This window comes from Cervus elaphus, chromosome 12, assembly GCF_910594005.1.
Source record: "Cervus elaphus chromosome 12, mCerEla1.1, whole genome shotgun sequence".
Lineage (NCBI taxonomy): Eukaryota > Metazoa > Chordata > Mammalia > Artiodactyla > Cervidae > Cervus > Cervus elaphus.
Window position 1 is genome coordinate 814,669 of NC_057826.1, and position 24,571 is coordinate 839,239.

Here is a 24,571-nt window from a genome sequence, read left to right on the forward strand (position 1 = left end):
CCGCACCGCAGGCCGGACACCTCAGGGTTAGGAGGCGGGGAAATAAGCCGGAAAGGGGTGGGCTTAATTCTGGCCCCGCCCATCGGCTGGTCCGGGTCGCCAAGGGAGCCATTTCCTAGTTTCCGTCGACGCCTCCTCTTCTCGCGAGAAACTGGACATCTCTCGCTGCTCGCTCTGTTGTCTCGCGAGGGTTCTCTCTGGGTGGACGTGTGTGGTCATTTTGGCTGTCTGGACGAGCTCTTGTACCTGAACCGGAATCCCTTCGGCTTTTACCTGGTCAGTACCCTTGACCCACGGTCTAGGCCCTCTGAGGTTTCGGTTTTGAGGACGTCTGAGGCTGCTACCGCTATGTAGGGAAAACTTAGGTGAGCTGCGGGCAGAAGGGGAGACAAGAAGGATCTTGTACTTCCTTCAGTAGATTTTCTCGCTTGTGCCGTCGTTGTGAAGAGAAAACAAGCACCAAAAGAAAACGACCGTGAAATAGCAGTGTCCCAGATATTACGCAGATAAGCAAGAACTAGAGCTAAGCTTCATAACTGAAAGGGGTGGTGCCAGCCTGGTTTCCAAGGTTACTGCTTTCACACTGAGGGAAAGAGCTTCAGAAAGGGTGAGCTTTTAGAAACTGTTCCTAAACTCTCTGCTACATTTGCCTCGAGCTAGGCTTCCAAGTAGAAAGTCCACAAGCTGCCCGCAATGAATAATAACACAGTCTGTTACTGATGGCAAGCACATTCTACGAGAGAAATAATAGCTCTTTTACAAATTGCTTCTGCATGCTTTGTTGTTGTTTAGTCGCCAATTCGTGTCCCATTCTTTGGGACCCCATGGACTGTAGCCCTCCAGGTTCTTCTGTCCATGGAATTTTCCAGGCAAGAATATTAGGAGTGGGTTGCCATCTCCTGCAGGGAACTTCCTGACCCAGGGATTGAACCAGTGTCCCCTGCTTTGGCAGACAGGTGGTGTACCATTTGAGTCACAAGGGAAACCGTTTTCCTTGTTATCCTCTCAGCAGCACAGTTTTAGGGATGAGGAATCGAAAACACAGAGATGGCCCAGAAACTTTCTCAAAGTCCCGTATCTTGAGCCAGAATTAGGCTTGAATTCGGGTCATTGGTGTCTAACATCATTGCTCTTTGCGTTATAATAGGCTTCCAGGCTAACTGTTGCTATATGTTCAGCTTTAATTAAAGTGATGCAGAAAAATCCCCTACTTCTTTTTGTTTTTTCTGCATATTTACTTTGCCCTTGCATGAAAGTTTTAAAAGTTATTGACTCTATCCTGTTTAAGGAGAATGTGGTGCTGATTTATTTTTTTCAGACCTCAGGTTCAAGATCATACATGCACATAAAACCCTCCAAATGCAAAAACTTTGGTATTTTCATTGAGATCAGAGTGATACGATTCTGAGGCAGGAAGACTTGTCATAGAATAATTATTCTGTGCTTCTTACCCATTTAAAAAATAAAGTTACCTGCCTAATAGTCCTAGAGTAGCCTGGAAATATTATCGAAACCTTTAAGAGTGATGATTTCTCTCCCACAGATACAAAAAATAAAAACACCAAAATTATTAATATTTACTTCACATCAAGCTTGAGTCATTTGCCCTGGTTTCGTAAGATCCAAGAAAGGACAACCTCGAAGGACAACCAGACTTTGGCAAAAAAAAAAAAAAAAAAGCAAGACAAAAATGGGAAATCCTTGATTATAATGGATTCACCTATCCTTTCCTCGATTTCATATTGGCCTTGCTTTGCTTAGCCTACCAATTGAAAATTAATCTGTAAAGTGATGTTAGCTGCTTAACATGTTACTCTTTCTTTATAGAAACTTTTCATTTTTATATGAGATTCTGGCATGTAAAAGTATGTTATTACTTTCACATTCACATACATTTTTTCATCAGGTGCTTAACTCTTTGCTAGATATGGAAGTAACTTGCCCAGAGTCATACATCTAGTAAGTGGCAGGGCAGAAGCTGGAAAACCAATCCTCTTTCCACCCTTCCCCCATGGAAAAAAACTTTTTTTTAATCTGCTTTGATGGTTACCTCTTCAAGCTCTTCTCCCTATTTAGTTCAGTTCAGTTCAGTTCAGTTGCTCAGTCGTGTCTGACTCTCTGCGACCCCATGAATCGCAGCACGCCAGGCCTCCCTGTCCATCACTAACTCCCGGAGTTTACTCAAACTCATGTCCATCGAGTTAGTAATGCCATCCAGCCATCTCATCCTCTGTTGTCCCCTTCTCCTCCTGCCCCCAATCCCTCCCAGCATCAGGGTCTTTTCCAATGAGTCAACTCTTCGCATGAGGTGGCCAAAGTATTGAAGTTTCAGCTTCAGCATCAGTCCTTCCAATGAACACCCAGGACTGATCTGCTTTAGGATGGACTGGTTGGATCTCCTTGCAGTCCAAGGGACTCTCAAGAGTCTTCTCCAACTCCAACACAGTTCAGAAGCATCAATTCTTTGGTGCTCAGCTTTCTTCACAGTCCAACTCTCATATCCATACATGACCACTGGAAAAACCATAGCCTTGACTAGACGGACCTTTGTTGGCAAAGTAATGTCTCTGCTTTTTAATATGCTATCTAGTTTGGTCATAACTTTTCTTCCAAGTAGTAAGCGTCTTTTAATTTCATGGCTGCAATCACCATCTGCAGTGATTTTGGAGCCCAAAAAAATAAAGTCAGCCACTGTTTCCACTGTTTCCCCATCTATTTCCCATGAAGTGATGGGAACAGATGCCATGATCTTAGTTTTCTGAATGTTGAGCTTTAAGCCAACTTTTTCACTCTCCTCTTTCACTTTCATCAAGAGGCTTTTTAGTTCCTCTTCACTTTCTGCCAGAAGGGTGGTGTTATCTGCATATCTGAGGTTTTTGATATTTCTCCCGGCAATCTTGATTCCAGCTGTGCGTCATCCAGCCCAGCATTTCTCATGATGTACTCTGCATATAAGTTAAATAAGCACAGTGACAATATACAGCCTTGACATACTCCTTTTCCTATTTGGAACCAGTCTGTTGTTCCCTGTCCAGTTCTAACTATTGCTTCCTGACCTGCATATAGGTTTCTCAAAGAGGCAGATCAGGTGGTCTGGTATCCCCATCTCTTTCAGAATTTTCCACAATATATTGTGATCCACACAGTCAAAGGCTTTGGCATAGTCAATAAAGCAGAAATAGATGTTTTTCTGGAACTCTCTTGCTTTTTCGATGATCCAGTGGATGTTGGCAATTTGATCTCTGCTTCTTCTGTCTTTTCTAAAACCAGCTTGAACATCTGGAAGTTCACGGTTCATGTATTGCTGAAGCCTGGCTTGGAGAATTTTGAGCATTACTGTACTAGCGTGTGAGATGAGTGCAATTGTGCAGTAGTTTGAACATTTTTTGACATTGCCTTTCTCAGGGATGGGAATGAAAACCGACCTTTTCCAGTCCTGTGGCTACTGCTGAGTTTTCCAAATTTGTTGGCATATTGAGTGCAGCACTTTCACAGCATCATCTTTTAGGATTTGAAATAGCTCAACTGGAATTCCATCACCTCCACTAGCTTTGTTTGTAGTGATGCTTTCTAAGGCCCACTTGACTTCACATTCCAGGATGTCTGGCTTTGGGTGAGTGGTCACACTGTTGTGATTATCTGGGTAAAGAGCCCAAACCAGATGTCATCAAGACAGTGTATAAGTGCTGTATTGAGGGGTTTCCAGGTGGCTCCATGATAGAAATCCCTGTGCAATGCAGGAGATGTAGGTTGAATCCCTGGGCCAGGCAGATGCCCTGAAGAAGAAAATGGCAACCCAGTCCAATATTCTTGCCTGGAGAATTCCATGGACAGAGGAGTCTGGCAGGCTACAGTCCATGGGGGTTACAAAAGAATACATCTGACAAAGTGGCTTTGTTACGGGAACCGCTTGGCTCCCAGAAGGAAGGAAGGCTATTTCATGTTCTCTCTTTTCCCTTGTCTCACGGTCAAGCCATTCAGCTTCAAAAGTAGGAGCTTCCCTAAAACTAGAGCTCTCGAGTCAGGAGTCATTACATTTCTCCAAATAAGCTCATAAAGTTAGTCCTGTAAAGGCTTCTGTGTACTTTTTGGATCCTCTAGATAATCTCGACCACAACTGGGACTGTTTGAAATTCTGCCGAGACTGAGGCAGCCCCTCCTAGAAGGGTGCCCTGATTTTCAGCCTGTTCAGATGGGAGACCCAGATACAGGGGCAAAGTAAAAGGACAGGAGGCAGCTGAAGTTTTTACACCCAAGTCTGCACCCTTAGGACACAAGTCTGGCATTTCTCACAGAGCACCACATAGGGCACTTCTGCCCATTTCTCTTGTTTTCTACAGAACTGGTCTAGTTGTAAAACAGTATCATAATTAAGACCCTTGAACCGGCCAGTGTCCCCCATCTTCCAAAGGATACTGTGGCCATTCAGTATCACAGAAGAAGATCAGGCATGTGTTTTTCAATTCTGGGGATCAAACTTGTCCCCGTTTTTTTTTAAATACATTTTAAAGGAGTGGTTCTAGAACTGTTAGCTCCCATCTGTAAGAGAGAACAAAGCGGCACCCACAGGCATGGCTTCTGTCCACTGTAGGCGTCCCGCCCTGCTCTAGATGGGGGTGTAGACAGACTCCACCGAAGCCTTCCTTGCCTGGCTGGACTTGGTCTGCCCCTTACGGACGCAGGTGCTGTACTCCTCCCTCCCAGTTCTGCCACCAAGGCGAGGTGGAGATGCACCGGGGTAGACCTGATGGCATCCCAGATTAATTTCTAGTTCCTTACCACAAAGACCTTTGTTTGATTCATCCTTTTCTCTGATGCCACCCGGGGTGAAGCAGCGTAGCTTTCCGGTCCCAAGCCGGGACTTCTAGGGGAGGCATCCGTCTTACGTATGTCTGTGCACATTGCCCAGTGCAGTCCTGACCGCAGGAGAGGTGGTGAGTCGTAAAGGGATGAGCAGCAGCCACGATGTCCCTTCTGAGCGTCACTACGCCAGTATAAGCGATAGCAAAAGAGATGGTGAGGGGCTGGCATGAGGAAAAAAGTGATTTTGTCCTCGAGTTACTAGGGCCATTCCTTCCAGTTCACTCCCACAGATTCCACAGAAGGAATATCTAAGGAGTTGGGACAAAAGCCACTGGAGAGCTTCCTCTGGTCCACTAAGAGCTACCGTTACCAAAGGAAGAAGCCCGCTGTACTTCCTAAGCGTTAACCTGAGAGATTCTCTTGGAGCTAGAGCTCCATCTAGCTTCTGACTCCCAGCAAGGCTCGGCACTTCCTGACTACCAGTTCAAGTTTGGGATCTAAGTAACAGTACACAGTAACAGCACAGATCACAAGTCCCTTGAAAGTCTGTGATCCGACAGATTAGGTTAGCAGTTCTGAGTCTTTTAGTAAAGGAAAAGAGAAGAAAAAGTGTAAGGAAGCAGAAACAAACTTTTATAAATAGGGTCCTCATAATGTTTATCTCATACGGTCATTGTGTGAATTAAATGAGTTAATACAGCAGTGCTTAGAACAGGCACTTAGCAAACATTCAATAAATGTAGCTACTACTGTGCTCACTTTGGCAACACACATACTAAAATTGGAACAATGCAGAGATTAGCCTGGCCCGTGCAAGGATGGCATGCAAACTCGTGAAGCACTCCATAATGTTTGTAGAGACGTGGATGGACCTGGAGACAGAATGAAGTAGGAGAAACACAAGCACTGTATATTAACGCGCATGTGAGGGGTCTAGGAAAATGGTGCAGATGAGCTTGTTTGCAAAGCAGAAGTAGAGACACAGATGTAGAGAACAAATGTATGGCTATCACAAGGGAAAGGCGGGGTGGGAGCAGTCAGGAGGTTGGGGTTGACGTACACTGTTGGCAGTGGGTGTAAGACAGATAACTCGTGAGAACGTACGGTAGAGCGCAGTGGACTCTCCTGGCTGCTCTGTGGTGACTCGAATGCAGGGAAGTCAAAAGAGGGGACATGTGTGTGTGTGCAGCTGATTAACTTGCTGTACAGTGGGAACTAACACCATCTTGTAAAGCAGCTATAACCCAATAGAAATTAATAAAAATGATGTCGCTGCTACTGTTGCCATTACTGCAGCAGTGGTTTTCAGTTTGTGGTGGGGGCAGGAATGAATCTGTCTGTTCCCCAACCTTTGTCTACATATTGAATAAATAATTTCTGCATAATCTCACCACTTTTTTTAAAAAAGTCTGAGGTGCTATGGTTATGAATAAAATAAAAATTATTTAAAATTACTAGTGGTTTATAACCTTTTCCATTATATATATTTTTAATCAGTGAACACTAAACATACAATTACTATCACATGAGTATAAACTATCTGTACAGTTTCTGACATCATAAAAGACGTTCTTAGAGTCAGAATATTGGTAAACTCAAATCTAAAGGGCTGTAGTTTTAGTAAGACTGCACCCAGCATCTATCAGCCTCTCCAGCCTTATTTTTTCCCTGTATCCTATTCCCTAGCTCCAACGATATCCTGTTTTTCAGGCTATATCATCTCTCTGACCCTTTGTTTGAGTACTTCATATTGGAACGTTTCCCCAACTTATTTTCTTCTTTCATTACCATTTATTGATGAATTTCTCCATTATTAATAATAGTAATACAAATCTCTCAGATACCCATATGATCACAATTATATCATTACTATAATTGTTGATCGAGAAAATATTCACTTGAAAATTTTATTATGAAGTGAGTAATCTGTTGATTCACAACATTGCATTAGTTTGAGGTATACAGCAATGTGATTCAGTTATATTTTTCAGATTATATTGTTACAGATTATTATAAGATATTGAATGTAATTCCCTGTGTTACACAGTAAATCCTTGTTGCTTATCTCTTTGATGTATAGAAGTTTGTATCTATTAATCCCATGCTTCTAATTTGTTTCTCCTTCCCTGTCCCTTTGTTAACCATAAATTTGCTTTCTGTGTCTATGAGTCTGTCTGTTTTGTGTGTAGATTCATTTGTATTACTTTTTAGATTCCATGTGTAAATGGCATCACATAGCATTTGTCTCTGTCTGACTGACTTCACTATAATGTTCCCTAGGTCCATCCGTGTTGCTGCAAATGGCAGTATTTCATGTTTATGCTGAGTAATATTCCATTGTGTATATGCACATATATACATACCACGGGCTTCCCAGGTGGTGCTAATAGTAAAGAACTCGCTTGCCAGTGCAGGAGACAGAAGAGACACGGGTTTAATCCCCAGATTTGGAAGATCCCCTGGAGGAGGGCATGGCAACCCATTCCATATTCTCGCCTGGAGAATGCCATGGACAGAGGAGCCTGGCAGGCTCCAGTCCATGGGGTTGCAAAGAATCAGACATGATTTACCTGGTGTCTGGAACAGTGACCAGGGTGGACAATGTCCGCTTGTCTGGCTTGCTTCGGCCCAGCAGCGGCAGAGGGCCACTGTTGGCCTGGCATGTGTGCTGAGTCCCGTCTGACTCTCTGTGACCCCATGGACTGTAGCCCTCTAGGCTCCTCTGTCCATGGGATTCTCCAGGCAAGAATACTGGAGTGGGTTGCCACGCTGTCCTCTGGGGAATCTTCCCGACCCAAGGATCTAACCCCATGTCTCTTGTATCTTCTGCAGCAGCAGGCGGGTTCTTTACCACTAGCGCCACCTGGGAGGCCCAGCAGAACTTGTCAAAGCCCGGAGCAAGGGGCCTGGGTAGAAGCACCGCACTGGCTGGCTGGGTCCTTGGGTTTGCTGAGAAAAGGGAAGAATGCAGTCTGTTCCTTCTTGTAGAGCCTTTATAATTCAACATTTAATTGAAGGATAACACACACAGAAAAATGCACCTACGTGTACAGCTTAATGAACTTTCATGAGATGAAGAAGCCCGTGGAACCAGCGTCCTGGTCAAGACACAGAGTGTTACCAGCATCCCAGAACCTCCCCCGCCATGCCCCTTGCAGTCATCCACCTCCACACCCCCCATGAGAGTAACCACTACCCTGACTTCTAAAACCACAGGTTACATCTGCCTGTTCTTCATACGTGTTGATCCTGTGAATCACACAGTATGTGTCTTTTAAGGCTATGTTTCTTTCTTCACCAGTAGTGGGTTCATCCTCGCTGGTGTGTGGTACACTCCTTGTTCAGTCGCTCAGTCGTGTCTGACTCTTTGTGACCCCATGGACCGCAGCAGACCAGGCTTCCCTGTCCTTCACTATCTCCCGGAGTTTACTCAAACTCACGTCCATCGAGTCGGTGATGCCCTCCAACCTTCTCATCCTCTGTCGTCCCCTTCTCTTGTTGCCTTCAATCATTCCCAGCATCAGGGTCTTTTCAAATGAGTCAGCTCTTCGCATCAGATGGCCAGAGTGTTGGAGCTTCAACTTCAGCATCAGTCCTTCCAGTGAATATTCAGAGTTGATTTCCTTTAGATACACTCATTACCACACTGCTTTTATCCCAAACTATTGTTGACAGATGTCAGAATTCTTTGCGGCATAGGGTTTTTACAAATGGTGCCGTGGAGAACACTTTAGTGTGTGTGTTTCGGGCACACACATCCTGATGCTGTTTGGCACATACCTCCAATTGTAGAAAATAACTTGCTCAGCTTTAGTAGATACTGCTAAGCAGCTTCCAAAGTGGTTGTGATACTGACCAGGGTTCTTGGCCTTCCCCAGTCAACAGAAATTGATGAGGCCAGGCCAAGACATTCAGGCGACGCTTTATTGGGGTTTCTGTGGTTGCAGGAGGGAGCGAAGACAAGTAACAGGTCCCGTTGCTCACTCCCTGAGGCCGGGTGAGCTGGTGCCTCGCATGGGGTGAGGGTGTGGGTGTGTCCAGTGTTTTGCCCACCTCTTTATGATGTTTAGTGCAGGGGGCATGTGAAGTGCCCTGCTTTTGCTCCCGACACACAATTTTTGCTCCCAGCTCTTTAGAAGTAGCAGTTGGGTTTTTGGTCTTTTTTCGATGTTTTGCCCAGAATTTACCCCAGCTGTGCATGCACGCAGTTGTTTTTAGTCCCACGTAGTTTCTTTGCTTGTTGTTTGAGGAGACGTTTGTCTGGGCACAAGCACTCCAGCACTCCAGCGCAGGGCCCCAGGCCCCTGCCTGTCTAGGTTTTACCAACCGACATTCCCGCCAGGGGCATGTGAGTTCCTGGTTGCTCCATATCCTCTTCAACACTTGGTGTTGCCTGCCTTTTTCATTCCAGCCTTTCCATTGGCATCAAATGGTGACGTTAATTTGCATTGCCCTGATGAGTAATGCAAATGAGTGCCTTTTTGTATGTTTTATTGCCCATTTGGGTATCCTTTCGGGGAAAGAGATGGTTCACATTTTTTGTCTGGGCAGGTTCTTAACTGAGCAGGCTCATAGAAGCCTTGACTCCCTCCAAAGAGACAGTCTACCACGTGCATGCCACATTCTCCTCTGGGGACAACCAGCCCCTCTCTGGAATGGGAGGTCCTTTGGTTCTGGAGGCTAACAAGCCGGGTTTGAATCCCAGTTCTGCCTCTGACCGGTGCAATGACTCTGGGCTTGGTCTTGCCATGGATTAGATGGCAGTAATCATATCTACCTCACAGAGAACTCCATGAGTCCTGCAAATTACCCAACACACGGGGGTTCAGAAAGTAGGGGTTGGAGTTACATTCATTCAGCAAATCTTTTGAGGACATTTAAAATTATTGTATAGGGATTTCCCTGGGGGTCCAGTGGTTCCAGTGAAGGGGGTGCAGGTTCAATCCCCACTCAAGGAACTAAGATCCCACATGCCACATGGCATGGCCAATAAAATAAAATAAGATTATGGTACAGAAGAAGCTTCCCTGGTGGCTCAGATGGTAAAGAACCCACCTGCAATGCAGGAGACCTGGGTTGGGAAGATCCCCTGGAGACGAGAATGGCTATCCACTCCAGTATTCTTGCCTGGAGAATTCCATGGACAGAGGAGCCTGGCGGGCTACGGCCCATAGGGTCGCACAGAGTCGGACACAACTGAGCGACTAACACATTTTCAAGGTACAGAAGAAATATTTAATGATATTAAAGAAGTTTGGGATGTATCATTAAAGGAACATTACTAGTAAGAAAATAGTAGTCTCAGCATATTCTCCTTTTTAAAGACAGTAAGAGAAAGAACTAGAAGGAAACACATCTTCATATTCATCATGGTTATCTCCACTGACAAGATTGTGGGTGATTTTAATTTTCTTTTTTATGCTTTCCTTAATATGCTAAAAGTTATGCAATAAACAGGTATCAATCTGTAACTTGAGGAAAAACAAACAAGAAAAGTTATGTTTCCCAAAAAAGGCTATTTCCTTTAAAAAGAAGATCATCCCAAAGTAAAACAGAGTTGTACTCTTGGAGAAATAATCTTGGTGACAAATCTCCTGAATGCCAGACTTGCTCTATCAACATGTGGACATTTCTTTTTGCAGTAGAAAGAATTCATCAGTTAATATTTTCTGAATGCTTATTATATGCCAGACTCTCTGTGCTAAGAAATTTATGTGTGGAATCATCTGTACTTTATACAAGAAGCGAGTGAGGCTCAGAGAGAGGGAGGGACTTTCCCAGGGTCACACAGCTGGTGTGTGGAGGGGTCAAGCTTCAGACAGGTGACTCCTGAGTCCCTCTCAGGTCACCGCTGGGCTGTGGGCACGCTCCCCGCCCCGCCGCCCCCACGGGTCCACCACCACCTCGGGCACCTTCTTTCTCGGGGATGGAGTCATGAAGCAGATGCAGTCCTCTGCAGGGAGAGTTTGGGACTGGCTCCCACTCTGATTGCCTGGAACTCATTACTTCAAAGCCTGCAGTGCCTGCCAATGCTACAGACTTTCCAAAGGAGGACAAGGACACCCCCTGCTGCCGAAAGCCCAAGGAAGCTGGCTGCATGGCTCAAGCAAGCCCAGCCGTTCCAAAAATAATCTAGAGTGAGTGGAAGGGAATTCAGCCAGCCCGGAGGCCTCCCAGCCCCTCGCCACTCCCCTCTTACCTCTGAAGCCTGTTTCCAGAGCAGACTGGATGGCTACCATAAATCACGAGGTAAATAAATGTGCACAAAGCTGCTCTGTTCCCTTTTTAATTAAGAGCGTTTCTGAAGGCTTGGTGTTTTGGTTTTGTTCACCTCGACTGCGAGTCATGGAGTCCCTGCGTCATGCCTGTCAGTAACAGGACGTAGAACAGAGGTCTCCGAGGTGCCCTTTTGGAGGGGGCTGGGGTGAGGCAGGGGTACTCTATGGTCTGCCCTCTCCAGCTCCATCTAAGGTCATGACAGCCTTTTCTTTGCAGAGAGGAATGAAATAAGTCCTCTGGGTCCTTTTACCCAAAGAGCACAGACAGAGGAACAGATGAAAGCCCACTGCTCCCCGGAAGGGGCAGAGTCAGCATCAGGACCACCGCCCAACCCGCCCAGGGCTGCTCCTGGCGCTGCTCTGGGATGACTGCTGTTTGCAGCATGTTTCCCCCCGACACTATCCCCTCATGTCTCAGTTTCTAAAGAGAAATTCCGGACACTTCAAGAGCTTTGCTCGTGCCCTTGCCCTGGCCCGGAATGTCCTCCCTGCCTCTCTCTGGAAGGCCTTTCCGGTCCTCAGAACGGGTTCAGGGTCTCCTGCCCCCACGAAGCATCACCAGGCTCATGCTGCCTGGTGCCGGGCTGCCTTCCACCGAAGCGTTCTGTGAGCCTCTGGTCTCGGTCTGCAGGTGCAGTTGGCTGGATGTTCTACTTGCCTCTGAATCCTGCTTTTCTCTCCCAGGGAGACCCCCGAGTGCCTAGAGGGCACGATCACACTTTAGAACTCTTCCACCGGCCTGAAGTGCTTACCACAGCCCGAGCACACAGCACAGACCAAGAGTACTCATGAGAAAGGGGAGAGATGAGTCAGTGCCACGTGCAATCACAGAGGAATCAACAGACTGGATTTTCTGTCTACATATGACTTCCGTTATTTAGATCTGGGTCCTAGAAAGTAGAGACTTCATGTTTTCTTCTCTATATCCCCTTCTCACCACTGCTGTCGACACAGTGTCTTACACAGATTTTTGGTGAATGAATACATACTGTAAATTTAAACATAGATAGTCTCAAAGCTCCAGAAAATTATGCTCCAAAAGTAATTCTATAAATTGACTTCTTATACTCTGGAAAGAGGTGTCAATGTGTCAGCAAAATTTAGGGCTAGATAGCCACACTGTGTTGGCCTCCAAGGCACAGCCCATGTCTTCCTCATATAATTATACCGTATGCCTAGCATAGCGTCTGGCACAAAAGTGAGAGTTGATAGGTGTTTGTTGAACGACTGACTGCAGAACGGATGAAAATAGAATTCAAGAGCAGTGTCCATAGTGAAGGTTCTGTATAAGCTTGATTTCCCACAGTTCTTTTTATCTACAGAGTAGAACCCAATGGAATTCCAAATCACCAATGTGTTGTTTTCAACTCTAACCTCCCAGATAGAAGATCATGTACACCCCATTGCCATTTTCATGAATTCAAGATTTTATAAAATCTCTAACAAACAAAACATAAAAAATACTGCCTTGGAAGGTGTTGCTGCTGTTCAGTCACATGGTCGTGTCCAACTCTTTGTGACCCCCTGGACCACAGCACGCCAGGCCTCCCTGTTCATCACCAACTCCCGGAGTTTACGCAAACTCACGTCCATCAAGTCAGTGATGCCATCAAACCATCTCATCCTCTGGCGTCCCCTTCTCCTCCCGCCCTCAATCTTTCCCAGCATCAGGGTCTTTTCAGAGTTGGCTCTTTGCATCAGGTGGCCAAAATATTGGAGCTTCAGCTTCAGCACCAGTCCTTCCAAAGAATATTCAGGGTTGATTTCCTTTAGAATTGATTGGTTTGATCTCCTTGCAGTCCAAGGGACTCTCAGGAGTCTCCAGCCAGTTCAAAAGCATCAGTTCTTCTCAGCGCTCAGCCTTCTTTATGGTCCGCCTCTCGCATCCACTACTGAAAAACCCTAGCTTTGACTAGATGGACCTCTGTCAGCAACGTGATGCAGAGACGTATTTAAGCTTACAGTGGGCGCTTTAACAGCTGCAGGAACAACAGGCTGTGAGGGCACAGAGGAGACAAGAGTCGGGCCTGTGGGCTGAGTCAGGGCGTGGGGAGGCTCAGGCGAGGTTGGTCTCCACACCCTGGTTGAAGACACAGGGGCTTAACACAGCTGCTTAGGCAGGTTAAGCCTGTGTCTGCCTGCTGGACTGAGAGAGCCCGCCTGGGCCTGGCAGGCCTGGGCGGCCTGGCCTCTTAGCCAAACAGCCAATGCACCAGCTAAGGCCCTCATGTCTGTGGTTCCCTGAGGTCCCTGAGTTGGGGGTGGGGGGTTAGCACCTCAGCCAGTCAGCAAAGTGACCTCTACAAGAGAGAGCCATTTGGAATCATGTGGGAACAATGGCCAGACACCTGTGATAACTGACCTCAGTTCACATCTGGAGGGTGAATGGAGTTTACCCAAACCCAAGGGAATGAGACACCCCACAAGTGTCTGTTAGCCTTCACCCCATCATTGCTCTATAGGCGGCAGGTGCAAGCTCAATATTGTTTTGCAAATAAATTGTAGCCAGGAGACCCAAATCTGAGGGTCCCTGCCTTTCCTTTATTTATTTATGGTTTTAATATAGATTTCAGTGGATCTGGGTAAATCCTATAATAACGTTACTTTCCTAGCCTGGATACAGATGAGTGCAGTTAGAAATCCTGCCCTGTACAATGCATGCTGGGAGCGTGCCGAGCACTTGAATGCCACGGGCCAAGCACGCTGGGAGGGAGAGAAGGCCAAGAACCACACCCTGCAGGTTCATTCCTTCAGAGGCAGGGGCCAAACAGAGTGTGCAGTACATGCCTATCGACTGCTGTCAAAGAGATGCCCTCAATATACCATCCAGGGACCATCCAGTCATGGAATCAATGATGGCAGCTACACTTGCACAGAGGAGACCACTGTGGGCCAGGCTCTGTGCCAGGCCACTCACCCTCATTGGTTTATGACCACTGGTGCTGCTTCACAGAGAAGACAATCCCATTATAAACAAGGAAACGGGGGCTCTGAGCGATCAAAGAAGTTATCTAAAGTCCCATAAATAGGAAGCGGCAGTGCACAAATTCAAAAGCAAGTCTAAGTTCATGCCTACCTGATCGATATCTGCTTATCTACATCTACGCATCACGGGTCCATCCCACCTCCTATCCATCCATTCATCTACCTGTCCATCACCTATCCCGTGGTGTTAATAGGAGTCACATCCTCAGAGTCTCAGAAACAGCAATGACCTTCTCCCTCTTCCCCACAAAGTGACTCTGGGGTCAGAGTTCAAACATGTTTCTTTGTGGACTGATCCCTGAACTCAGGCTTCTCAGGACCTCCGGTTAACTCACTGCTGAGTGGTCTAGGTGCTCTGTTGCCTAGCAAGGTCTTACTCTAGAAGTGAGGTAGGATGGGCCCCAACCAGTTAGCCACCCTCCTGTGACTTTCTGTGAGAGCTCTCTTTTCCCTTTAATGAATAACAAACCATCAAATCCACAAATATCATTCCCCAGCATGGAATATATGGGGGCGGGGGGTGGACAATCAGTTCCTAGCAGAATCTGACATACTCAAAGCCCCAACACAAATATGTCTCATCCATGCCTGTCACAGATGACTGAAATTCTACTGTTAGAAAGTCGTTCCTCTGCTTTACCCAAGCAATCCAATTCTGCAAATATAAACTTCAGATATGTTTAAAAAGTGGAGGGCATAATAACGGCATGTAGCAGCACTATTTATAATATAAACAATTTAAAAACAACTTAGGATGATTAAATACACGAAGACTGGTTAAACAGAGGAATAGCTAAACTGTGTTAAATCCATACCATCCATCCATACCACCCATAGGTAACATGTAACAATTAAAAGAATGAGCCTATTCTATACACAATGAAACAATCTCCCAAAGGTGTAAAATGAACAAGGCAAGATGAAGAATTCCATGTTGAATAACACCCATACAATTGGTCAGTTCAAATGCGAGGAGACCAGCTCTGGAAGGATGGAGACGTTTGGTATCAGCGGTGACTGCAGAGAGGGAAATCGGGTGCATGGGGGCCTGAACACGAACAGTGGCTGTCACACTGCTTTTTGTGAATGCCGCCCATGAGGTGGTCCTGATGGAATAAGGGCTCTGCAACCTTGACTAGCACAACACGTATTATGTAATAGAAAATGAAATTTAAATTTAAACATATGTTAGGAAGGTAGAATGAGGTCATTATGATAAAATAAGTTGTTCCTTGTACTTCTGAGGATTTGAGTCATTTTTTTTTTTTCATTCATTTAGGAAATACTGATTTAGTCCCAACCATGTGGGGTATGCTGAGTACACAGAGGTGAGTAGAAGAGATCTTACTCCTATGTGGGAGGCATGTATGCCTGGGAGTGTACATATCATCAGCTAACACTAGCTGAGTGCCTGCTGGGAGCCCAGGGTCCAAGCAACAGGCATTGTGGCCCAGAGCACAGTTTCGGGGCTGACCGACCGTCTGGATGCTAAGCCTACCTCTACACTTAAAAGGGCATCGATAACCCTCTGTGCCTATTTTCTCATCTGTAAACAGGGACTAATAACAGTTTGTTCCTCATTGAGTTGTGGTGAGGATGAAATTAGCTGACACTTGTGAGGTTCTTAGAACAATTCCTGGCTGGGCTCACCGTGCCAGCGTCCTGTGTGTTTATTACTCCCCGCCCAGCCCAGCATGCTACAGATACAGCGGGAATGAGACAGCCCCAGCCCACACGCAGAGGGTTTACCATCCCTGGAGGTAGACATTGAACACTTAGTTACCATTGTGTCTGTCTCCCAGGGAGAGACAGAAAAATAAATAGGTAACTATCACCCCACGTGCTGAGCACTCCTGGGCCATAGGACTGCAGGTGGAGGAGGAAAAACGCTGAGCCTAAAGGCAGAGTCGGAGAAGCAGAAGCTGGGAAGGGTGCTCCAGGCCAGGCAGGGCACAGCTGAGCAAAGGCAGGCAGGCCCGCGGAGGGAAAGGAGTGTGTGATGCAAGGGAGGGGGAGCTGGGAGCAGGGAGGGCAGGCAGAGGCCGGCTCAGGAAGGATCCAGGTTCACCCCCAGAGCAACGGGAACCCACAGAGGCTTTCAGCAACTCGGTAAGACTCGCCCTTTATGAAGCCAGCACTGTCTGCAGGCAGCAGATGGCCCGCACGGCGGGCAAAGTTGGAAGCAGGCGACGAGAGAGGCCGCCAGGTCAGAGAGAGGAGCATCTAGAAAGTCTCCCTCCCAGAAGAGAAGCTTGCAGGGGAGAGGCTGCTTAACCCGTCGTGTGCCTGCCGGCCAGCCCGCGCTCCACAGAGGTTACTCCTGTGAAGAGGAGGCGAGGGATCGCCCACAAAAGGGAGAGGCTCTGTGTCCCTTCAGTTCTGCCAGGACGGGCCTCTGGGTCTCCTTCTCTCCCTGCTGTATCTCCAGCACTGAGAGCAGGGCCTGGCACATAGACGCACCCAGCACGGGCTCGCTGTCGGGAGGCCAGCAGAGCGCACAGGACGTTCGAGGGCCACCAAGATGACGCAGCCAGGGAGGCAGGAGACGAGCCACGCAGCTCAGCAGCCAGACACGCAGGACTTCAAGGAGCGATCTGTGGCCACGGAGTTCAAGGAGCGTAAAACCTTAAGAATCCAGCTTCCAATGCAGGGGACGCCGGTTTGATCCCTGGTCAGGGAACTAAGATCCCACAAGCTGCGGGGCAAATAAGCCCAAACGCTGCAGTTACTGAGCCTGCGCTCTAGAGCCCGTGCACCCCAGCTGGAGGAGGCTGTCGCTGAAACTAGAGGCCTGCTTGCCATAACAGAGTCCCCGCACAGCCGGAAAGAAAACAGGGAGGATACAGTCCAGTAAGCATCCATCAGATTTTGTAACCACTACCATGACGATGCTGTCACAGCTCTGTCAGCCTAGAAGCTCAGGGAGCATCACATACATACGTACACAGATTATATTTAGGACCCGACCTTGAGGGGCACATACAGCGTAGAAGACACAGCTCATTTCCTTGATGTTCACAGGCTAGTGAGGAAGATCTTGTTATTCACAGCAAAGGCAGTTCACAGTATTACAAAACTCCATTTCTGGTTTCGGTAGCTCTCCCCTGGATCACTTCCCTAGAGTCCTATAACTTGATAATGAAAGCATGGAATAAATAGGTTTACAGACCTTGTCTTCACTCATTAATTCTTGAGGTGGGAGTTCCTCAGTGTTTGCCAAGAGAGTTGCTTAAATACAACTGCAAATTTGCAAAATAGATGTTGTCATAAGGAAGAAGGCATCCTAGCTGTATAAATATTTCATAAAAATTTTTCATTACAATAGAGACAAAAGATTGGGGAAATGCTGGCAGTTATGATTAGTATTGTCTAATAGGTCAGATACGAGTACAACAAGTATCAACACTTTGAACCAAAGTCTGCGGTGGTCCCTTTTACTTCTTCCTCCTAAACGATTCAGTGCCAAAGGCATCAGGTGGAGCAGAGAGGTGGGCGTTCACGGTGGGGAGGGAAGGCAGGAGGCCAAGGAGACCCACAAGGAGACCCACAGCCCCAGGGACGAGGAGGACTCATTCAGGGAGGGTGGCCCGGCCTGTGGTGTCACCAGCTGACCAGGGTAAGGGGCGGGTTCCTCAGAGGGCTGAGGAATGGTAGCCTGGCATGTGGTATCAGAGGGTAAGGAGTGTCTCTGCATATATGTGTGTACACAGGCTAATGTATATTCCTTAGCTTTGCCTGGGAGCAGCAACATCTCAGTAGGAATGAGCACATCTACTGTCCAGATCTTGGATTCTAAATACCGTTTTCCATTAAAATGTGGGACTTCCCTTGTGGCTCAGTAGCTAAGAATCTGCCTCCCAATCCTGGGGACACAGGTTTGATCCCCCGTCTGGGAAGATTCCACATGCTGTGGAGCAACTAAGCCCCTGCACACCACTGCTAAAACCCATGCATGGTGCAGCCAGCAAGTCACAGTTACTGAAGCCCATGTGCCTGCAGCCTGTGCTCTCCAACCAGAGAAGCCACTGCAGAGAAGCCGGTGCACTGCAGCCAGAGAGGACCCCTGCTCTCCGCAACTAGAGAAAGGCCACACGCCACAATGAAGACACGACACGGCCAAAAATAAATAAACATAGCAATGTGCACAGGTCAGAATGGGACCTTTGGAAGGAGGTCACCATTATCCTCATTACCTCCACCATGGTTTCAGTTCAGTTGCTCAGTCGTGTCCAACTCTTTGCGACCCCATGGACTACAGCACGCCAGGCCTCCCTGTCCATCACCAGCTCCTGGAGTCTACTCAAACTCATGTCCATCGAGTCAGTGACACCATCCAACCATCTCATCCTCTGTTGTCCCCTTCTCCTCCCACCTTCAATCTTTCCCAGCATCAGGGTCTTTTCAAATCAGTCAGCTCTTCGCATGAGGTGGCCAAAGTATTGAAGTTTCAGCTTCAGCATCAGTCCTTCCAATGAACACTCATGTCTGATTTCCTTTAGGATGGACTGGTTAGATCTCCTTGCAGTTCAAGGGACTCTCAAGAGTCTTCTCCAACACCACAGTTCAAAAGCATCAATTCTTCTGCACTCAGCTTTCTTTATAGTCCAACTCTCACATCCATACGTGACTACTAGAAAAACCATAGCTTTGACTATACAGACCTTTGCTGGCGAAGTGATATCTCTGCTTTTTAATATGCTGTCTAGATTTATCGTAGCTTTTCTTCCAAGAAGCAAGCGTCTTTTAATTTCATGACTTCAGTCACCATCGGCAGTGATTCTGCAGCCCTAGAATATAAAATCTACTATTGTTTCCACTTTTTCCCCAAGGTCAATTTCTATTGCCTGAGGAAGGCCAAGAACTCTAGTTGGTAACATAGACATGGGGGTATGGGGGAATGGGGATTTAGTGCTTAATGGGGATGGATTTTAAGACAGGGATGAAGAAAAAGATCTGGAAGAGGATGGTGGGGATGGTTGTACAATGTGTGTGTGTGTGTGTGTGTGTGTGTACTCAATGTCACTGAACTGCACACTTAAAACTGGTTAAGATGGTGTGTTTCGTGTTATGCATGTATTTTCCCACAATAAAAATTTTAAATTAAAAAAGGAAACCAATTGTTAAGTTACATTCACTTTAAATGTTTAGTTTCAAACTGTTGGTGGGAAAAGTGACAGCAGCATTTATGCGTGTCTTGAATTAAATATCAAATAGTCTCTAACTCAGGCTTCCTGTTCCAACACCATAGAAAGAATCTTATCTTGGAAAGGAAGGTTTCTGTGTTTGTTTCACATGGCCAAACATTAACTTTATGACTCTGTGAAAATTTGGGAAAACTCTTTCTGCCAAACCTGACTGTGAATGTCCATTCTTAGAGAGTCTTAGAAGATTGGAGAGCCTTGTTCTTCAAAGCAAATCTGCTGGTAGTTACTAAGCCAAATAAAGCAATCCAACCCAGTGGCAGAACTCCAAGGTGTGACGGTGCTGTGGGCAGGAAAGGCAAGCCCGTCTGTTTCAGAGTTTGCTTGGCCTGAAAAACTAGAGCACGCATGTTTGCTTATTGAGTTCAGAGCTTCTGCAGTGCTCGGTCACACCAAATTCCTGTAGCCACGAAATAGGACACAGGGGACCCACAGGCAGTTTACACACATGATACTACGAACAGCGAGTGTGGAGTCACATGGTTTCACGGAGGAGCCCTAGGGATAACCCAGGAAGGTACTTTAATGTCTGGCTGCACTCCACCACACAGCTCCACCAATGGCATGACTACAAGCCTACTTCAAGGTCACCAGTCGCTAGCTTTAGGAGCAGAGGGCTCCATGCATGTCCCCTGCTTGGGAAAGGACTGGCTGAGTGATAATGACCTGACACTGCCCGCACCCATGGAAGATATGCTGAGCTAAACAGCCAAGCTCTTCGATTCACTGGGGCTCAGCCTCTTCATGTCAAGCCCCAGATATGCCAGGACAGACACTGCTTTAGAGCCTTCCAATGCTATGATTTTCTCCTTGTTTTGTTTGGCCACCCCGCACGGCATGTGGGATCTTAGTTCCCTGACCAGGGATCGAACCTGTGCTCCCAGCTTTGCGAGCAGAGTCTCAATTGCAGGACCACCAGGAAGTCCCCCAGTGCTTTGACTTTCATAATCTGTAACTACCTAGGCAGTAATTCGTGAGTTGATAGTGGTATGACTATCAGGTTTTTTTTTAATTCCTTTGTTAAGAGTATGTGTGTGTTTCTTTAATTGAGAGTAAAATTAACTTGAATTGGTCATTACATAGAATGACTCGTCTCAGAAGTATACTTTAGTCCAGAATTATACTCATGCTGCCCTGAAGGAGGTATGCCATCTGACAGTGTAAATGCAAGGAGACAAACATATAACAGAGCCCTACTGCAAAAGTAAACACGATGGGACAAATATAACGTATGTCCTTTAAACTTAATCCTTTTTTTCTTAAACTTAATCCTCTTATGCCAGGTCTAATATAAGACAGTTTGGTTTAAAGGACATGTGTACATATGGGTTATATTTCAGAAGATGAGTAATTGATCTAAATCCAAACAAAAACAAGCTGGGTTCCAACAGGATCATTTACACACATCTGTAGATGCATGAGCAATGGGCTCCCCCACGGCTCAGTGGTGAAGAAGGCCTGCAGTGCAGGAGCCACAGGGGCCTGGGGTTAGATCCTTGGGTCGGGAGGATCCCCTGGAGAAGGGGATGGCAACCTTCTCCAGTATGCTCGCCTGCAGAATCCCACGGACAGAGGAACCTGGTGGGCTACAGTCGCAAAGAGTTGGACACGACAGAAGCACATTGGCAAGTACTTCACAGACAGCTATGCCGAGGTGGTTAGATGGATGCTATGGGATGGCTCAACCAGTTGTTTCAAAGGGCGTTTCAGCGCATCCAGGAACAGCTGAGACTCGGCCTGTGTCTGTACTGCCTGAGGGCGGGTTCACAGGCTGAAAGCACGACCTGCGACACTCCCACCCCGCTCTGCTTTCTGGTTGAGATCCTCTGAGATTTCCTTTTCTGAGTATTCGTGGCCACCAAATGTCTGGGATTCGATCCCAGTTGTAAAAGCTCTCTGTTACCATTGCATGAAACCAGGCACTATTCCCCGTCCCATCAGTGGGCACAGGAGCCTTGGCAGTGTTAGTTTAGAGGTCACTATTGGCCCAGAGTACGGTTTAGAAGCCATGATTGGCTCCAGGAGTTGGTGATGGACAGGGAAGCCTGGTGTGCTGAGTCCATGGGGTCACAAAGAGTCCCACACGACTGAGGGACTGGACTGAACTGACTGATTGGACCAGAGTGCTTCCCAGGTGGCAGAGTTGGTAAAGAACCTGCCTGTCAATGCAGGATGCATGGGTTCAATCCCTGTGTTGGGAAGATCTCCTGGAGCAGGAAATGGCAACCCACTCCAGTATTCTCGCCCAGAGAATCCCATCAACAGAGGAGCCTAGTGGGCTACAATCCATGGGTTCGCGAAGAGTCGGACACAACTGAGCGACTGAGCACGCACAGCTGGCCCAGATGAAAGCCAGAGCTCCATCAGCAGTCTCTGGGTCGACGCGGAGGGAGGCCCCTGGGCGCCCTTGGAGGGAAGTGCGCAGTCGGAGCCCAGACAATCACGGGGAGAATGCTGCAAGCCTCCGGGGGCCACCCTAAGGCAGCGTCTGCCCTCGGCCACAAGGGTGGCGGCTGGAGCCTTCGGTGGTGTTTCCATGGGAACGCTGTGGGGTGTGCTCGTCTATTTCTATGGAATCTGTCACCATGGCACCTACTCGATCTGAAAAACACGGGCTAAAAACAGAACATACAAGAAAGCGGGGAGTCACCTCCCTGCAGTCCCCTTCTCCCGCAGTTGCTGTGGTACCTTAAGATTGCTCAGTGGACTTTTCGCTTCCCGGTTTCCATGCTGGAGATGGCCTTTAAAAGATAAAAGGCTTGCCTGTCGGCATCTGCGTCGTCTTGGGGGTAATGTGTCCCGAGGCTCCAAGAAGTTTGCTCTCTGCTCGCTGCAGACGTGAAATCCCTGAGGAGGAGGTAGCCCACCCAGGAAGTCCTCTGGGGCTTGTTCAGGTCTTGGGGGATGGGGAGGGGGGTGTAGGTGCCGCCAGTTCACACGGGTGAGCCAGGAAAGGACTGTGTTCACTCCCACAACAAGGGTCAGGCACTCTCCTGACAGCCTCTTTGGGGAGCGACCCACAAGGCCACAGAGCTCCGCGGAAGGTCTTCCCTAATTCAAGGTCACCCCTTGTCTAAGTCGCTTCAGTCATGTCCAGCTCTTTATGACCCCATGGACTGTAGCCCGCCAGGCTCCTCTGTCCATTGGATTCTCCAGGCGAGAACACCGGAGTGGGTTGCGGGGCCCTCCTCCAGGGGATCTCCCCCGCCCAGGAATCGAACCCATGTCTATTATGTCTATGGCCGGCCAGTTCTTCACCACTAGCGCCACCTGAGAAGCCCCTTCACAGCCGAGCGTTCATTCCAGGCTCTGGATTCAGACAGAACCTGAGTTCAGATTCCAACTCAGTCACCTGCCAGCCACGTGAGATCCGTGGTCACCCTCCCAGAGGTCAGTGTCCTCGTCCGTAGAGTGGGGTGAGAAGGCCCGGGGACAAGCGGCTCGCTCTGCCCTTGGCTCTCAGGCTCGCCCTGGCTTGACCCACCGAGGAAATGCTGACTGCAGAGCCGCGGGAGGGCGGGGTGTACCGAGGAGGACCGCGCCGGCCTCGGGACAGGGATGCTCAGCCCCGCCCCCGTTTCCCGCCCTCGGTCCTGGGGTCGCCAGCGGAGCCCGGTTCACGAGCCGCCGTCTCTAGACTCCCGCGATGTCCGCGGGCACAGCCCGTGTAGCCGAGAACGGGCTCCTGCTCCGAAGCAGGCGTCCCCGCGCGGAAGGTCGTCACCCTGCGGACTGCTGACCCAGGACAGCGGACTTCTCCGGGGCGGGAGGAAATTCCAGCGAGGTGCCCTCCAGGCTCCACCAACGCCGCAGCCGCGGAGAGACGCAGGCCCGGCCTCCGCTCCCCTCCCGCCCCCGCCCGCCAGTGGCGCGCAGTGACTCTCTACCCGGAGTCACACGGGGGCCTCTTCTTGTCTAATCTCCGCGCCGAACGTTTTCAGGAGTCAGTAGTGGCTAATGAGAAAAGGGTCAGCCTTTATCGTAGAAGGAAGGGCCCACTCCCTGGGCTCGCTGGCGTGCGCCGCAGTTAGGCCCCGGCTCACGGAGGCCGGGCCCCTCAGGCTGGCACCGCACCCCGCAGACCCCCGGGGCCGCTTCCCCCGCAAAGGCTCCAGTCCTCGCAGCTCCCCCTGAGAACACTGTTCTCCCCCGACAGGTCTGGGGCCTCGCTCTCATCCACAGCTTCCTCCACCCAAAAGCAGTTTCCCAGAACCATGGCGCCTCCCTGCCAAATTCCACATGTCAGGAGCACCCAAGAGCTCCCCTGGGGAGTCTTGTGCTTCCAAGGAACCGGTCCCTCCTCCAAGGCCCTGGGGAGGGAACATGTGACCTAAGCTAAGCCAGCCTCATAATCCCATGTCTCGAGTTCATGTGACCCAGCTTGGTCCAATCAGAATGGCTCCTGGGGCGCTTGCTGAGGAAGAGAAGCGGGGTAAGGTATGGACGCGGCGTGTGGACCGCGCCTCCGGTCCCCCGACTGTCACAAGCAAAGCCGGCCTGAGGGTACAGCCTATGTGCTTAGCGCTCAGTCGTGTCAGACTCTGCCACCCAGCGGACTGTAGCCCGCCAGGCTCTTCTGTCCATGCGATTCTCCAGGCAAGAGGACAGGAGTGGGCAGCCATGCCCTCCTCCAGGGGATCTTCCCAACCCAGGGATCAAAACCAGGTCCCTTTACTCTGAGCCACTAGGGAAGCCCACAGATACAACCTACAGATGAACAATTTCTATTTGTCAGCCATACCTGAATAAAGAGGGAAACGTAAAATGGATCAAGTATTCACTTGCACATTTTAAATAAGCGTGGGGGAGCCAGCCTGTAGGTGAAACTGGCGCAGTAACCAAGAAGCTCTGCGGCCACCACCACGGTCGCAAGCACCCAGGCGTCCCGCCTGGCCCTGCCTCTGAGTGTCTTAGTTTTCCGAGTCAATCCATTTCATTTGTGTTTAAACCAATTTCAGTTGGATTTTCTATAACATGAGGAGTAAAAAAAAAATTCCTGGAACATTACTTTCTCCCTGTTAGTTTCAGACCCTTCGCCTCATTCAGAGCTCAATTCCAAAGTTAGGTCTTGAAGGAAGTTCACCTAATTCTATTTCATCCTTTCTCTCCAGCCCCTGTGCACTGTTTATGAAGCATTGACCATATATATGCTCCTAACTATAAGATCCTTTGAGATTGGTAGCGTCTCCACTTTTCCAAAGAGGACACTGAGGTCCAAAAAGGTGTGAAATCATTTTCTCTGAGGCAACACATTCAATAATGGATAATAAGAGCAGGACCAGAAATGGTATCAACTCTGTATGG

General features: G+C 48.3%; 1 long non-coding RNA gene and 1 other non-coding gene across 2 annotated transcripts; both read left to right on the forward strand.

The window, feature by feature from the left end:
- Positions 1-8: 8 nt before the first annotated feature.
- Positions 9-18,352, forward strand: LOC122705178. Its single transcript, XR_006344049.1, has 3 exons — positions 9-276; positions 15,346-15,394; positions 17,942-18,352. It is a non-coding gene; the product is annotated as an uncharacterized LOC122705178 (long non-coding RNA).
- Positions 5,555-5,656, forward strand: LOC122706009. Its single transcript, XR_006344270.1, has one exon. It is a non-coding gene; the product is annotated as a U6 spliceosomal RNA (small nuclear RNA).
- Positions 18,353-24,571: the final 6,219 nt, after the last annotated feature.